The sequence below is a fragment of the Eptesicus fuscus genome, chromosome 8 (genome assembly GCF_027574615.1).
Source record: "Eptesicus fuscus isolate TK198812 chromosome 8, DD_ASM_mEF_20220401, whole genome shotgun sequence".
Lineage (NCBI taxonomy): Eukaryota > Metazoa > Chordata > Mammalia > Chiroptera > Vespertilionidae > Eptesicus > Eptesicus fuscus.
Genome location: NC_072480.1, coordinates 19,052,289 through 19,070,233, shown reverse-complemented (window position 1 = coordinate 19,070,233; position 17,945 = coordinate 19,052,289).

The following is a 17,945-nucleotide window of genomic DNA, read 5'->3' as shown; positions in this document are numbered from 1 at the left end:
AACTAAGCCTACATTGAAATCCTGTATCCAAATAAATGGAATACAAATCATAATGAAAAAGGCTATACTTTGTTTGATTTCCTTTATTTCTCAACCTTATAGTGTTTAATTGTTTTATTTCCCCATGAGAAATTACTAATAGCTCCTGGGATAATTATTATAAATTCTTTTAGTGAAATAATTATCTCACCCTTTGCTGATTTCAGATGGCTCTTGTAATATAAAAATTGAAAGTTCATTCTGAAAGAGTCTCTAAGGCAAATTGTCTTCCATGCAAATGATTATATGACAATAATTAACTAGCTATACATTATTATCCAGGAGGTTTTGAGAAAGAGATAACAAGGATACCAATTATTTATTGGAACCCTATTTATGTCTGTCATTTTGCTAGGAAATTTCTAACCTGTGCAACAGCATTACAAAGAAGATATTGTTGTTCTTATCTATACTACTAATAAAGGAATATGCAAATTGTCCAGGACTCCGTCACAATAACAACTGAACAGCAGGCTGCATGGGGCAACCAGGTGGGGGGGGGGCGGGGCAGTTGGGGGTGACCAGGCCGGTGGTGGGGGGAAGTTGGGGGCTACCAGGCTGGTAGGGGGGCAATTGGGGATGACCAGGCCAGCAGGGGGGGCAGTTAGGGGCAATCAGGCTGGCAGACAGAGACAGTTAGGGGTGATCAGGCTGGCAGGGTGGGGTTAGTTAGGAGCCAGTGGTCCCAGATTGTGAGAGGGATGTCCGACTGCCAGACATCCCCTGAGAGGTCCCGGATTGAAGAGGGTGCAGGCTGGGCTGAGGGGACCCCTCTCATGCACGAATTTCATGCACCAGGCCTCTAGTTTTGCAAATAAAAAAGCAAAAACTCAGGAAACATGACTAAAACCACATAGTTAAGAACATGGAACTTTGAACCTAGTTTCTGTGACAACAAGATCCTTCTCATTTTTCTACTTCCCTTTGGATTTCTCCCATATACTCTGTGGTATCACCTGCTTGGTGAATTGCAGCCTCACTTTCTGGCAGTTTAGCATTTTCGATGTGGGAGGATGTGTTAGTGGTTTGTTGGAAGTTGAGAACCCAAGCAAAGTGTCTAAAGGTTGTGTTTGTTCATTTCATCCTTCATTCACTCATTTCACATAACTGCTCTTACTATAGAATGGGCACAGAATAACTCTTCCCACCAATGCTACCATGTTGTGCTGTCTCTCATATAACAAATGCACCTGTGATTTTTCAACAGCTGAGGAAAAGAGGCTGCTCAATTCTGCCATCTGATTTTCAAAATTTCAGCAAAAACAAAATGATTACTATTACCTGCCTTTCAGTTAACATCTTTTACCAAGTTACACTTGAAGATCATGGTGTTACCTGATGATAAATGGTCATATATTTTGGAATGAAAAATATATATTTCTAAAAACAAATGGGCTATTAATAGTTATTTTCCTCATACACACACCCACACTGGCATTGCAGAAATTGTTTTCCAGCACCTTTCCCTTTGGTTTCAACTACATCCTACGTCTGGTAATATGATCCGGTTTATTTATTTCCTCCTATCACCTGGTTTCTAGCATGACTACAGTGTAGTGTTCTATTAAAAATCTGGTTGTCCAGTAATAAGAGTCCTAACTTCAAGCTGTTATTTTGCTTGGCAGAAATGAAATGATTCTTTGATATTTAATTTTTTAATCAAAATGATATTTAAAAGTAAAAGAAATTTAGAAGTATAATTTATCTACATTTAAAAAAATTAGAGTAGCTTATATCAAATCAATTCTCCCTCTAATAACATTAAGCAAATCTGGACAAATACTAAAATGTAGCAAATTGAATGCATTAGGACACAATTAAGGGAAAAAGGAGTTAGGGGGTAAATATTCTGGAAAGGAAAAAAATGCAATAAAACAAGCTGACATTTTCTTTTGCTTTTCCCCTTGAAACATGTTGCCATTGCTAAACTGTGCAGCGTGGAAGGATTAGAAGACAAATAGAATGACACACAAAAGAGGTTAGAAAGCCAACAAACTTTTGTTAATATCATGCTGCGGGAGAGACATAAATTGGAGTTCATGTCCCAACCAAACATGAGAGGCAATGGTAAAATTCTGTTCTTTGAACTGAGACCCATGAAGAACTACATGTTGAGAGTAAAAGCAAACTGAAAATAGCCAAATGCTCACAAAAACTGAAATTCAACCTTGATTTTTCTCAATCCCCAAATGAATTCTACTCTAGTTGCCTTCCAGAAGAACGGTAAAGCTTTTATGGAAGAAAATGATACCATAAGAGCCTCTGGTTTTTTCATTGGAGATGCAAGTTATTTAGTTGAAAATTACTGAGCATAACCTGGAGACAGGACCAGATGGCTAAAAATCAAGAAATAAAAAGGAAATAATAGAAATTGCTCCACAGGCAACCCAGGTGTTGGGAGTTATCTGAAAGAGACCTCAAATTAACCATAGTAGATATTTTTTGAGAAAACTGATAACAAGCTGGAGAATAGAAAATTGGAATATTTAAATAAAGAATCTGATAGAAATATTGGGTTTGAAAAGTACAGTATCTTAGGTTAATAACTTAGTTGATAGCTATAACAAAATATTAAACAGACTAAAAGAGAGAGTTAATAAACTGAAACAGGTAAGTGAAGGAAAATTTAGATTGAAGCACAGAGAGAAAGGAGGATGACAAATGCAGAAGGGTATACAGATATATAAAATACAGTTTACAAAAAGAACTAACATTTGTGATTGGATTAACAAATATAGAGGAGCAAGAACTAGGACAGGAGAAATATTTCAAGAGATAGTTACTGAGAAGTTCCAAAATATATATAATTACAATTCTATACCCAGAAAAAAATCTTTCAAAAATTAAGAAAAATAAGAGAGGTCCTAATCAAGATGGTGGCATAGGTGAATGTGGTACTTGAATCCTTGTACAACCGCATCAAAATTACAACTATAGAACAACCATCATTCAGAACCACCTGAAATCTATCTTAACCGAAGTCCTACAACTAAGGATATAAAGAAGAAGCCACATCAGATGAGTGGGAGGGGTGAAGACTCAGAAGGGCTGGTCCCACACCCACACATGGCAGAAAAAAAAAAAAATTGGAAGGGGATACCTCAGATGCAAAGGTCCCTCCTGAGGAGCAAGGGGTCCAAACCCCACACGAGGCCCCCCAGCCTAGGGTTCCAGAGCCAGGGAGAGAAATCCTCAAAACTTCTTCCTGTAAAAGATAGTTTGGATTGTTGCTACATGAGATAGAGGGCTTCTGGAGCCCAGGGCATTCTTTTTAAAGGGCCCATAAATAGACTTAGACTCACTCACTCTGAGTTCCAGTGTTGGGGCACCAGGGACATAAAGGGAGGGGCTCAGTTGTCTAACATTGGGACAAGGGCTAGAGGGGCAGTTTTCTCCCAGACAGAAGTGCTGACAGAGGCACATTGTTCCTTTGCTGGACCTGCCCACCACTGAGCCAGCAGATGGGTGCCATAGTTGAGTTTCTATCAGCCTGGCTAACACAGATTGCCCATCCTAGTGATTCCCTGAGACCCCCACCTCACCCAACTTGCAGGCCCAACCTAAGCCATTCCAGTGTTTTTTCCATACAAATTGCTTGTCTTGACTCATATTTCAGATTTTCCTAAAATCAAACAAGTAGCATCTGGCCTTGGTATGCTGTGTACCTCTCATTAAGTGGTCCTAGGCCTGGAACTATCAGCAGCTTGTCTTAGTTCACATCTTTGGCCTCTCGTGGTCCTGGTCCTGGATACTTTCAAGCCCAGCACAAGTAGCATCCATCTGCAGATCACTTTGTAGCTCATTCTGGATTGTCCTAGTCAGGGCACAGCTGACCTTGGCCTGCACCTCCTGTGAGTCCTCAGAGCCAGAGCACCAGTGGACAGCTTCAGACCACGTCAAAGCACCACCTAACCTCCTCCACAAGGGACACACTCAAGGGGCATATTCAGCAGGTACCACAGCCCTGCTGAAATAAGTCCTGTTTCATGAGGTCTGTCCTTGTATGGCTGATCCTCCACAGTTGTCACAGCCAGTCTTTGCAGCCAATTGGCCTGAGGGTCAAACCCTCCCATTGAGATGCCAACAGCAAACAAGGCTCAATTACACAGAAGGGTATACATGGCCCATGTGGGGGGTGTGCATGGAGTGCCCAGCTTGGGAGATCAGGAAGGCTGTGCCACTGGACCCTACAGGATACCTACTATATCAAGCCACTCTCCCAAGCCTGGGAGACATAGCAGCTCTACCTAATACATAGAAACAAACACAGGGAGGAAGCCAAAATGAAAAGGCAAAGAAATGTGTCCCAAATAAAAGAACAGAACAAAACTCTAGAAAAAGAACTAAATGAAATGAAGATAAGCAATCCACTAGATACAGAGTTCAAAACATCCGTTATAAAGATGCTCAATGATTTCAGGGGAAGAGCAGATGAACTTAGTGAGAACATCTACAAACAGATAGAAAACAAAAATAGAAATAAAAGCATAAAAAAGAATGAGTCAGAAAGGAAGATAATGCTAACTGAAATGAAAAATACATTATAGGTAATCAACAGTGGAGTAGATGAAACAGAATATCAGATCAGAGATTTAGAAAGAAGGAAGAAGAAAACACCAAATTAGAATAGAAAAGGGAAAAAGAATGCAAAAAAAAAAAAAAGAGGATAGTATAAGGAGCCCTGGGACAACTTCAAGCACACCAACATTTTCATCATGCAGGTGTGACAAGGAGAAGAGAGAGAACAAAGAATTGAAAATCTATGTGAAAAAGTAATGACAGAAAACTTCTCTAACCTGGTAAAGGAAATAGAAATACAAGTCCAGAAAGAAAAAGAGTTTCAAACAAGATTAATGCAAAGAGAACCATACTAAGACACATCATAATTAAAATGCCAAAGGTTAAAAATAAAGAGAGAATCTTAAAAGCAGCAAGAGAAAAGCAGTTAATTATCTATAAGAAAACACCCATAAGACTGTTAGCTGATTTCTCAACAGAAACTTTGTAGGCCAGAAATGATTGGCAAAAAAATATTCAAAGTGATGAAAAGCAAGGACATACAACCAAGACTATTTTACCCAACAAAGCTATCATTTAAAATTGAAGGAGAAATAAAGGGCTTCCCAGACAAGAAAAAGCTAAAGGACTTCATCATCACCAAACCAGTATTACAGGAAATGTTAAAAGGTCTTCTTTAAGAAGAAGAATAAAAATAAGAATAAAAATATGAATAATAAAATTGAAATAAATACACATCTATCAACAATTACTTTAAATGCAAATGCATTAAATCTCTAATCAAAAGACATATGGAGGCTGAATGGATAACAAAACAAGACCCTTACATATGTTATCTACAAGCGACTTACTTCAGATCAAAGGACACACATGAACTGAAAGTACAGGGATAGAAAAATATATTTAATGAAAATGGAAACAAACAAACAAAAAAAGCTGGGGCAGCAATACCTAACACCAGCCAAAACAGATCTAATGAGCAAAATAAATGAACAAGCAGACCAGAAACAGACTCATAGATTCAGAGAACATTTTGATGGTTGCCAGATAGGAGATAAGTTGGGGGTATGGTTGAAAAAGATAAAGGGATTAAAAAGTGCGAACTGGTAGTTACAGAATAGTCACAGGGAATATAGTCAATAATATTTTAATAACTATGTATGGTGTCAGATTGGTACTGATTTATTGGGTGATCACTTAGTAAGTTATACAATGCCTAATCACTGTGTTGTACACCAGAAACTAATATAATATTGCATATCAATTGTAATTAAAAAACAAAAAAAAAATCTTTATAGTAAGAATATTAAGAAAAAATAAGACTTTTTAACAAGAAAAAATTGAGAGAATTCATTGACAGCATGTTACAGTACAAGAAAGAGAAGCAGAAAGAAATGGTATTATTTATTTGAAAATGTAGATTATATTAAAGAATGAAGAATGGCAGAAATATGTGGGTATATATAAACATATTTCTCATGTTTAATCTATTTAAGAGATTATGGACTATTAAAGAAAAATTAATAGCAGTATATTGAAGGGTTTAAAATACATAGAAAAATGTATCACAGCAATAACACAAAAGACAGGAAGGAGAAGCACTGCATTGTAAGATTTTAATACTATGCATTAGGTAGCACTCTATTTTATACTCTACATTAGTTAGTACTCTATTAGTTAAAGGTAGGCAGTGATAATTTAAAAATCAATAGTATAACCCAAGAAATATTGTTAAAATTTTTTAAATTATAGTTAATAAGACAATAGTGGAGATAACATGGAATCATAAAAAAGTATTCATTTTCAAAACATAGCAGAATAGTAAAACAAAACAAAGAAGCAATTGAAAAATATAAATTAAATGTCAAGATGGTAGATTTAAGTCCAACTATACAAAAAATTACATTAAATTTAAATTATCTAAATGCTCCAATTAAAAAAGCAGAAGTTGTTAGATTGGACAATAAAGCAAAACCCAATTATACTAACATCAACTAAAGTTTATTTCAAGGAATATTCTCAGGGATAAAACAGTATATTTCAAAAGGATCAACATATTGATTAAGAGGGTCTAATAGTTATAAAGGTGTATGCTTGGATAGTAGAGATTCAAAATATATAAGAAAATAGCTGATAAAACTCAAAAGAGAAAAAAAATATCCACAATTATAACTGGAGATTTCTCTCACTAATTGATAGGAAGCTAGGTAGAAAATCTTTGAGAACATAGACAATTGAACAACACTACCAACCAAATGATATAAATAACATTTGTAGAATGTCCACCTAATAAAAGAATATTCTTTTCAAGTACATATGGAACAACCACTAAGACCATACTAAATGTCATAAAGCAATTTAAATATTTGTAAAATATTTATTTGAAAATGTGGACTATATTAAAACTTTGTATGTTCTCTGCCCTCAATTAATTAAAATAGAAATCAATAACAGAAAGACATGTGAAAATTCCCTAAAGAATTGAAGATTAAATAACATACTAATAATTGATGAAACCAGGAAGTCTTACAGTATTGATCAAGGAATCTTTCCTTAATCTTTTCTTACAAATCAATGAATTAATTTAGAAAATATTGAAGCAAACTACCTCTCAACATGTATTAAATTCTGTAGTTTATAGTATCTGGAGAGAATTGTAGGATTTGAGGTAGATGAGGAAAACACAAAAGCAAGCAAAAAGAACATTACCTGGAGTGAGCATTATCTCCCAGAGCTAGACATAGGCCTTCCACTATCAGAGAAAGAATTTCTCTGTGCAGGACATATGATGGCTTGGGGATATGAAGATTCTCTCCACATTCAAGGCACCCATCATCTTTTAATATTAAGTATTAGCTATTAACTATACGTTGTTCTTATCTTTTTCTGGGGTTAACTCTATCCACATTGTCCTCCTTGCTGTTGCTCAAATAAGTTACATGTATTCTTTTTTTTAGACCACATAAAATCAGCTTTTTAAAAATTTTTGAATTTATTGGAGTGACATCCTATATAATAAAAGCCTAGGTGGCATCACACGCGACGTCATCACAAGGCCACCACAAAATGGCTGTCACAAGATGGCCGCCACCAAATGGTCGGTAGGGGAGGGCAGTTGGGGATGATCGGGCTGGCAGGGGAGCAGTTGGGAGCAATCAGGCTGGCAGGGGAGCAGTTATGCATCAATCGGGCCAGCAGGGGAGGGCAGAAAGGGGCGATCAAGCCGGTAGGGGAGCAATTAGGCATCAATCAGGCCAGCAGGGGAGCAGTTAGGGGGTGAACAGGCCTGCAGGGGAGGGCAGTTAGGGGCAATCGGGGTGGCAGAGGAGCAGTTAGGCGTTGATCAGGCTGGCAGAGGAGTGGTTAGGGGGTGATCAGGCTGGCAGGCAGAAGCGGTTAGGGGCAATCAGGCAGGCAGGTGAGCAGTTGGGAGCCAGCAGTCCTGGATTGTGAGAGAGATGTCCGACTGCCCATTTAGGCCCAATCCCTTGAGGGGTCCCAGATTGGAGAGGGTGCAGGCTGGGCTGAGGGACACACACCCCCACCCCATGCACAAATTTCGTGCACTGGGCCTCTAGTTAAAATATAAGCTCTATTAGGGTAAGAATTTTGCCTAATTTGTTCACACATATTCCTAGTACCTAAAATGATGCATGGCACATAGTGGGCCAACCTGCCTTTGCATATGCTTTTCCTGCCACCTAGAAGGCTCCTTCTTACCATTCAGGTTTCAGCTTAAGTACCACCTCTTTCCTGACCACACTATTTAAAGTACTACCATTCCATCCTACATATTCTTTCTTCCAAGACCCTTTTAAGTTTGCTTTTCATGTCTATACACATCTGAAATTATGTTACTATTTGTTTACTTTATTTTCAATTTCTTGCTGCTGTGATGTAGAGGACAGAATCCTTCTCCATTTTGTTCACAGCTGATCCCAGAATCCAAAACAGAACACTACTACATAGTAGGCGCTTAGTAAAAAATTTGATGAATGAATGAATGGGCTTGAGCCCTTTGCACTTTTTATTACATTTGTTGTAATATACTAACCTCTAAACCTTACTCTATGCCTTTTTGCTTTGAGTAATCTGGCCTGTAGCTTTACAGAAAATAAAATCTCATACAGTTACCTAGTGTCTTCAATTTTTGTAAAACACTCCAGTCTTAATAAAAAACAACAATACCAGCAAAATCCTAATTTGAGAATTTTATCCAACTATCCTGGGGCTAATAAGGATAAGTTCCTCCTCTTCAATCTCCTGTTGTTCCGTGGCAGTCATCCTACTTCTATATCTTTTACCTTTCTGAGCTCAAATTACTCAGCAGCAAAAGTAAAATCCTTTAATCTTCCATTTGGGAGCCCATGTCTGAAATGGATTAAAGAGTCAAACAAAATTAGTTTCCAAACCTTCAATTTTCCAGCCCCATGGGCATTCTCCCTCTCATGCAGAAATGAAGGTGGCTTTGAGCCATCTGTTACTTCTTATGAGACATTTCCCTCAGCTGTCACAGCTGAGTTCTCTATCTAATTCTTCTTTTTATGTATAGGAGAAAAGGCGAGAGAGAGAGAGAGAGACAGAGACAGAGACAGAGAGAGACAGAGAGAGAGACAGAGACAGAGAGAGACTGGCCGCCTGCATGTACAGCTTTGCTTACTGGCCCTCTACTTTCCTTGGGAGACCCTGCCAAAAAGAAGCTTCATTTAGCTGACAACAGCCACTTGTCCTTAAACCTCCAATTCAAGTATGACCCAAAATGGAAAACTGCAAAACAGGAAGCTTGCAAATTAAAGCCATGTTATTACACCTGAGAATAAAAGACCCTTTATGATGCGGGCTCTCAGGATGAGAACTAGAATTCTGTAGGAGAAATTTAGGGCTTTGGGTGCAGGCTCCTCTTCATCGAGTCACATAGATCCTGGAGAAACATGTGCCTGCTGACAATAAGCCAAGTTACTCTGAGAGGTGAAAATACCGACTACAGGTTGGGTGACCATGTGTCCTGATTTGTCAGCAGATACAGTCTTATATGATACCTATTGTCTCATGGCAATTATTAAGAGTACCTCCTTTCTCTTTCAAAAGTATCCCTGTTTGAATAATCAAGTATACACTCATCCAAACTAAAGGTCAATGTGGCTGATGAAGCAAGAAAAGACTCCCATTCTCTTTTGGGGCAGATTGCAGACTTGTTTGGATGACAAAGAGAAATCTTGCCAAGTTTCAAACATATGCAACCAAGTGCATCCACTGATTGGCCTTGGCTGGCTGGAACCTTGGACACTCACATGAGACTGTTTGTATCTAGGCTTCTTAGCTTTGGAATCTCAAAAACTGAAGGCAACCAATCCCAGAGAAGTGTTTGCAATTTGCCTCATGAGCCACCCGGAAAGCCAAACTCAGATACTCGCTTATTTGGTTACTTTCTTCTCTTGGCTTATTACTGCGCCCTGTGCCCTTCAATGTGGTGTCCGCTAGTCACTGATGCCTACTGAGCACTTGAAATGGGGTAGTTCAAACTGAGATGTTTCTTCAATATAAAATGCACCCTGGAGTTCAAAAACTGAGTACAAAATAAGTAAGTACCTCAATAATTTTTATACTGGTTACATATTAAAATAGTGATATTTCAAATATATTGAATTAAATAAATAAAATATATTATTAAAAACTAATTTCACCTGTTTCATTTTAACTTTTAAAATGTAGCTACCAGAAAATTTTAAATTACCTGTGTGGCTTGCATTATTTTTCTGCAAGACAACACTAATCTGGTGTTTCAATTTCTACCCCGGGAGACCCACTGAACTGGAACTAAGCAAAAGATTCACCTTTATTTCAGACTGCTATTTAGTTTGTTTTCCTTGTATCGGGTATTTATTAACATTTCCAGACTTAGGGGAGATAGCAAATATTAATTATCTACCACAGGTAGGAACTGAATAAATGTCAATGCACTTCTAATTCTACCTTCCTAAAGCAACTCATTTAATCTGTCTTAAACAGTTATGGTTTTTGCTACAGAAAGCTCACTCTTCCTATATAATCAGTAAGGGGAAAAACTGCTTCCACCCTGCACAGTTTAGCAATGACAGTAGGGAGGTTGCAAGGGTTCAGGCAAGAAAGAGATGATGGCAGCTTGGATATACACTATAATAAAAGGTTTTAGGGGATAAACACGAAAAGAAAAAATAACTCATAATAGTAGCACTTTGGGGGTCCAGAGCGAGTCTCCCCAGGAAGTGCCACCCTGACATGCAAATTATTTTAAGCTGAAAACAATTAAAGTTAAAAAAAAATCAAAAATAGTTTCTTTTACCTCTTCCTTTACCTGTCTAAAGAAATTCCGATAGAAAACTTGCTTCAGGTAGGGAGCCTACGCATGTTTACCTTAGCGTACAGGAATTCAGTGTGGCAGACAGGGAAGACCGGAGCAGAAACCTCTTCCCTAGATTCCCCCTTATTCCCTTTGTTTCTGGGAGGCCTTGCAAAAACGTCCACGTGTTTACAGTGGCCATGCCCATTCTGGTCAACCATCCTATTCCCACGTATGATTGACAGCGAACACCTTATTTATATCACCCCAATTTTACTGGACATGTGTCTATTCTTGTTGTTGTTGTTGTTCAGTCTCCATCTTCCCCCCAATATTTTACAGGAAGCATGTCTATAATGACTGGCCTTCCCTTTGCTTCTTTTCTATTATTAATAATTAGCTAACTGTAATGATATCAATATGTTCATAACCTCTAGCTTCCTAATTACACTTTTGGCATTCAACTCTGAGAATGTGTTAATAAAAACTTAATGTCATTTAAAATAGCATAGTGTTTAATGCAGCCTAAAATGAAAAACAGTAGGAAATAGTTATATAACCAATAGCAACTGTTAACAAAATATTATACAGATATTAAAGGTTATATTTATAAAGCACTTTGTAACATGAAAAAGTTTTATAATATCTATAATAATAAAAGCACAATATGCTAATTAGACCAGACAAGCTTTGGGATAAAACAGCAGTGGCCAAGGCAGAGGCCAACACAGGGGGGGCGGGGGTGAGCCCCTTGAACAAATTTTGTGCATGGGGCCTCTAGTTAAGTTTATAAAGCTCTATTCTAAATTACATATAAAGTATAAACACAACCAGGCTAAAACTTACCTGTCTTAAATCTGGAAATGTTAATAAATACCTGACACAAGGAAAACAAAGACATGTTTACTCTTTCTCATTTATCTGTGAATTGTCTATCAACCCCACCCCCTTAGTCAAAAATTACATATACCTGGTATACCACATTTTGGCTCACAGTCTTTCCATGCTTATATGAATTTCCTGTGGGCATGTATTAAAATTGTATTTTCTCCTGTTAATCTGCTGTATGTCATTTGAGTTATTCAACCAGACAAAAGAACTAAAGGAGAAAGGGGAAAGTTTCCCTGTCCCACCCTCAGGTCCTTAAACACAGAGAAATTAATTTAATCCTCCACTCAGCAGAGTCAGCAGACCCAGGAGAAAGGAGAAAGACTTGATATTCCTCATGCAATGGAGGCTGTGAAATTGGCAAGATATGGATGGACTTGGTGTTGATCATCTTTGTAGGGTTGAGTAGCATGTCCAGGGAAACAGAGAAAGTAAGGATACTGAGACAAAAGGGGATTAAAAAGAAGACATCAAGAAGAGAGGATTGTGGTCTAGGAAGGGAAAGAGGAAGAATCCATGGGAAATCCCTCAAAATCTAGGCCTCCTTGTGTGGTGCAAAAGAAAGGCAGTAAAACACCCCACTGCACCCTTGATTCTTTTAGCTTTAAACTAGAGGCTCTTACCCTCAAGAATCCTTGGTAAACTTTGGAAATATATTTGGTTGTCATAATTAGGGGAAGGAGAGCTACTGGCATCCAGTGGGTAGTGGAGGCCAGGATACTACTAAGCATCCTAACTGTACAGGACAGCCCTCCACACCCATGACTCACCAGTCCCAAATGTCAATAGTGTCATGGTGCACAGACCCTGCTTACACCTATGAACTGAACCCTTGAGTAAAGAACATTTTTTGTTATTCTCAGCATCTAGTGCATTTGCTATCATTTTAGGGAAGGCAGATGAAGTGATATGCAGGAAAAGGAGGGCCTAGGACTCTCCTCCACAATTATCGGTGCAGCCCAGTTGGAAGGTAAGTTAGATTTCCCTGACTCCTCATTCTGTGCCCACCCCTCTACGCAGGACCTCAGTGGGTGAGTAGGTAGACACGTTCACCATAGTGCAAAATAAGTAAAGGGCCTACCATGCAGGTTTCATTTTCATGATAATCAGAAGAATTCTGGTATTGGTTAGCTTCCAAACCATGAAATCTACTTAGTTTATGTAACTGGCATATAGTAGTAGTTTAGATTATGGTTTAAATAGTTATGATTTAAGTTAAAAATACCTAAGAAATAACTCAAAACCCTAAGAATCACAACATGGCTGCCATGGACAAATATATTTCAAGTCAAAAATGGGCCGGGCCCTGGCAGTGTGACTCAGTTGGTTAGGCATCATCCTGTACACCAAAAGGTTGCGGGTTCGATTCCCAGTCAGGGCACATACCTAGGTTGTGGGTTTGATCTCTGGTCAGGGCACATACAGGAGGCAACAGATTGATGTTTCTTTCTCACATGGATGTTTCTCTTTCTCTCTCTCTCTCTCTCTCTCTCTCTCTCTCTCTCTCTCAAATCAATAAACATATCCTCAGGTGAGGATACATAAAATAAATTAAAAATGGCACATGTACTGCATATCCTGTCTCTTATGAATAATGGCCATTTTGTTAACCCTGATTCAAGGTGAGACAAATATTATGAAGGTGAAGCTAGGTTAATTATATTTCATGTTGCAGGCATTGCAAATTAGATTGCTTATTTACAGTCATTTATTACAGGTAGGAAGTACTGTCATCAAATTTGATTTAGATGGATTCTATTGAGCAGAGGGAGCTGGTTTAATTGGAAAAGTTTCTACTTCAAAACACACTAGAGTGTTCATTATCTGGTTTTGAACATGCAAGGCCTATATCTACTGCTCTTCTAATATTTCCTGCATGTATTTGATTTAATTAAGTTGCATAATGAAACATGTAACCAGAGCAGAAATTTCAAATTAGAAAGGTATAAGAATATCACAATTATTTGAAAAGACATAATTGTATCAACCTATTTTCAGACAATATAGTCTACATTAACTAATTTCATGTCTTTGAGCAAAGGCCCAACTCTTAAATGGTCTCAGAATCAAAATAATACATAGTATCAGAAGGACTCAGATCTTGACTTCAAGGAAGTATGCCAAGCTATATAGCTTCATTGCACACTGAGTGCACACTCCATATTTCCATCTGTAACTATTAGTTCAACACAGTGTGTATGGAAGTGCAGTGGGTGCTGTATAGAATGCATGGAGACTAGAGGGGTAAATTTTACTGATAAAGAAGGCTCCTTCAAATGGCACTGAAGAAATCAGAAACAGACTCAATCCAATAAAAAAAAAACTAGCTCTAAAGACTTCTCTACTTCATATTTATTTTTCAAAGAGATACTTTTTGTAAAATCCCAAGTCCTTAATCTGGACATTTTACTACTATAGTCTCCTCTCTCTTGGCATTTTACCCCAAAACCTATGTCCTGCTGTAATGCTTCTCAGATCATGCTGCACCTCATCATACTTCCAAATCTCTACCCAATACATTCTTTTGGACTGGAATCCCTGCCGCTCCTCCTTCTCTAACTCAACCCGGTGAGTGTGTACTCATCCCACAGCCCAACCTTCACATGACCCATGAAGACTTTTATAAAACATTTTTACTCTCCATTTGATAAATTCAAAAGAATTTACCATTCCCTCTGTATTAATTTGCTAGGGCTGACATGACAAAGTACCACTGACTGGGTGGCTTAAGCAATAGAATTTGATTGTTTCACGGGCTAGAAATCCAAAATCAAGGTGTTGGCAGGATTGGTTCCCACTTAGTGCTATGAGGGAGGCAGCTGTCCCACCCCATCTCCTTGGTTTGTAATTGGCCATCTTTTTCCTGTCTCTTCACACTGCCTTCCCTCAGTGCATGTCTGTGCCCCAATTCCCCCTTCTTATAGGAATACCAGTCATAATAGAGTCCATCCTAATAACCTAAGTTTAACTTGATTACCTCTAAAAAGACCCTATCTCCAAATAAGGTCATATTCTAAGGTACTGGGTGGGGTTGGGGGGAGGGTAAGACTTCAGCATGATTGGGGGAGGGGGACATAATTTAACTCATAATAGCCACTTTTATTCCTATTTCCTTCTTTGTATTGTAATAATTTCTTGTACCAGTGTATCTTTTTCTGCATGATATCTTCCACTAGGGTCATAAGAATGGGAACCACATTTGATTTTTCTTTATTCCCCTGAACTAGTGTAATTCCTAGCATGGGAGGTGCTCCCTAAAGTCGGTTGGTTCACTGGTGGAATGGTGAATGAACAAAGACCCAAAGTGATAGTAGTGAAGCCTCTCCATTCAATTTATAGGGAGAACCATAGAAATGTGTCTGGAATTGCACATGTACCTTCTTTATAGGTCTATCTCTCTCACTAAACTATGCATCTTTTGAGAACAGAAAACATGCTTTGTTCTTGATTGGGATGAAAATCATTAATTAGTGGCTTATTTAATATGCACCGTATTTTTCCTTTTTACAAACAAAATGAAATTTCATTGGGAGAGGCAATTGTCTCAGTTCCCTGGCAGATAAGTGAGGTCCATGTGATGGAATCTAGGCAATAAGATGTACGTGGAAGTGTGAATGGGACTTCCAGGAAAAAAGAAGTGGACTCAACTGCATGTTTTCTAGTCCTTTCTGTTTTCCCTTTTCCTACCCAGAATGCAGAGACAATGCTTAGAGGTGAAGCAGCTGTTCTGTGACAAGGCAAGTTGCACATAGGAAGAATGGTTAAGCAAAAAAAAATAAATAAATAAAATACCTATATTTCATCTCAATCTTGAGGGTTGTTCCCTTAGTATAAGATTCTAAGTTGATGTTTATATTCTCTCAGCATGAAGAAATCATTGTTGCCAATGTTGCTTTTAAGAAGTTAGCCACCATTCTAATTGCCTTTTCTTTGTAGGTTGTTGTGTCTTCCTGCTGGCTGTTTATTTAAAATCTCTTTTTCTTTGGTGTTTTGCTTCACTATGACATGTTTAGATATAATTTTATCTTTTTAAAATCATACTTGTGATTATTGACCTTCTTGAAAATGAGTATTTGAGTCTTCCAATAATTAGGGAAAATTCTCAGTCATTATCTCTTCAAATATCTCCCTTTCCCCATTATTTTGATTATTGCCCTCTGAAATTATCATTATGTACATCAGCTATTCCTACTCTAGCCTTCACGTCTTTAACCTTTCTTTCATATTTTTTATTTCTTGACCTCTCTGAACTATATTCTGTATAGCATTTTTAGCTTTATCTTCCAATAGATGAATCTCTCTTTAGCTGTGTCTGTCTTACCTGCTGTTTATATTGCCTAATTACTTTCAATTTGTGTATTTGTTATTTCTCTTAATTCTATAAGTTCTCTAGTGATTCTTTTACAAATATATTTTGTTCTTGTTTTAAAATTTCTATCTTTTGTTCATATTCTCAAGCTTACCCTTTATTTTTCAAAACATTAAATATAGTCTTTGGAAAAATCTTAGAATGTCTGATAATTCCAATACATGAAGTCTTTGCAAGTCTGATTCTCCTGTTTACTGTTTCTGCTGGTTTTCCCTTATGGTGTCTTGGTTCCTTATGTGTTTTGTGAATGTTGACTATAGGCTGATCAGTTTTCTTATAACATTATCAGTGAGCATTCTTTAAGGTTGGGATTCGTTCTGGGTTTGTTTTGCTTGCATAATATGCCTAGAAGCATCACTAACCTGAGTCTACTTTATATGGTTTTATGAAATATAAAACTAAACTATATTATAAAACCACATGAAGTCAGGGTTGTGGTTTTGAGTTCACAAAAGTGATTACCCCATGCTCTGTCCAGCACCCAGCTTGAGCCAGGTAAGTGTATTTATTCTTCCTTCTGGATGAGGTTTTACTTCTTGTTTACTATTATACTGAAGGCATATCCCTTTGGATGCCAGGGTTATGGTAGGTATTTTCTATTGGCTTCAGCTCCTTGTATGGACAATAGGTTTTACCTCCTGACTCCCGCATCTCACTGAGCAGTAGCTCAAATTTTCCTGAATTCAGTAGAAAACTTCAGAAAGAAAGATAACTTTGTCAATCTCTGCTTAGCAGGTTTTCACTTTGTCTTTGACCTCCAAGGATTCCTTCTTTATGCCCCAGGTGATACATTCTATGTTTTCTCCAGCATTCTGGTTGTTTAAATTTGGGCATCATGTAAACATAGCTATCTGTCATATTACCAGAAACAGAAGTAGAAATAATTGTTTACATTGATGAAAATTTTGAAAATTAGCTTAAAATCTACATATAAAAATTGGAGATACATATACACTGTAAATGTCATATGCCACTTAAAGGAATGTGGTAGATGCACATATACTGACAGCAATATCTGTAACACACACTTTAAAATGAAAAAAAACATGCATAATAAGATTCTGTTTATGTAAATAATAAGAAATGTATATACTTTTGCAAGAACACATTTTTTTATTTAAATGCACAGGAAAAGATCTAGATGCTTACAACTTAATTCAAAGGAATTTTCTTTCTTTCTTTCTTTCTTTACTTTTTTGTAATTAGAATATATTTTTGCACTACTTGGGCTTATTTAAAAGTAAACACAAGTTTAAAGGAATAAATGAGATAAGGCATATGAAGCACTTAGTAAAGCACCTGACACATCATAAAAACAATAAATTTTCACTTTCACTTACATTTAAAAATGAAAGTTATTGATGGTGTATAGCAGGGTATGATGCTGGTTTGTGATGTGCTACAAATCAGTAGCAGACTTTGGGTTGGAAACCTTATCTTTAAAATCAGAGTACTGATCTGCTCTCAAACTGTAATTCATAGATCATTTATTTTACTTGCTATTTTCAGTTAGGTATTATTTTAAAAATGAGTTTTAAAAAATGTGATCTGTGATCAAAAATATGCTGAGTTATACAAAGTATAATAGTTTTGTTTTGTTTTTAACAGGAGGAGTTGTAGAAGCTATAAAATTCCATTATACATTATGAATCTCAAAGAGGGAAAACTTGTATGAAACACTCCCCGAAGTTATTGGACCCCAGAATCTTTCTCTCAAGCATCTTCAGGAACTTCTCCTCCATTAAATGCCTTCTTAAGAAATACTTCAGCCCTAGCCAGTTTTGCTCAGTAGATAGAGCGTCGGCCTATGGA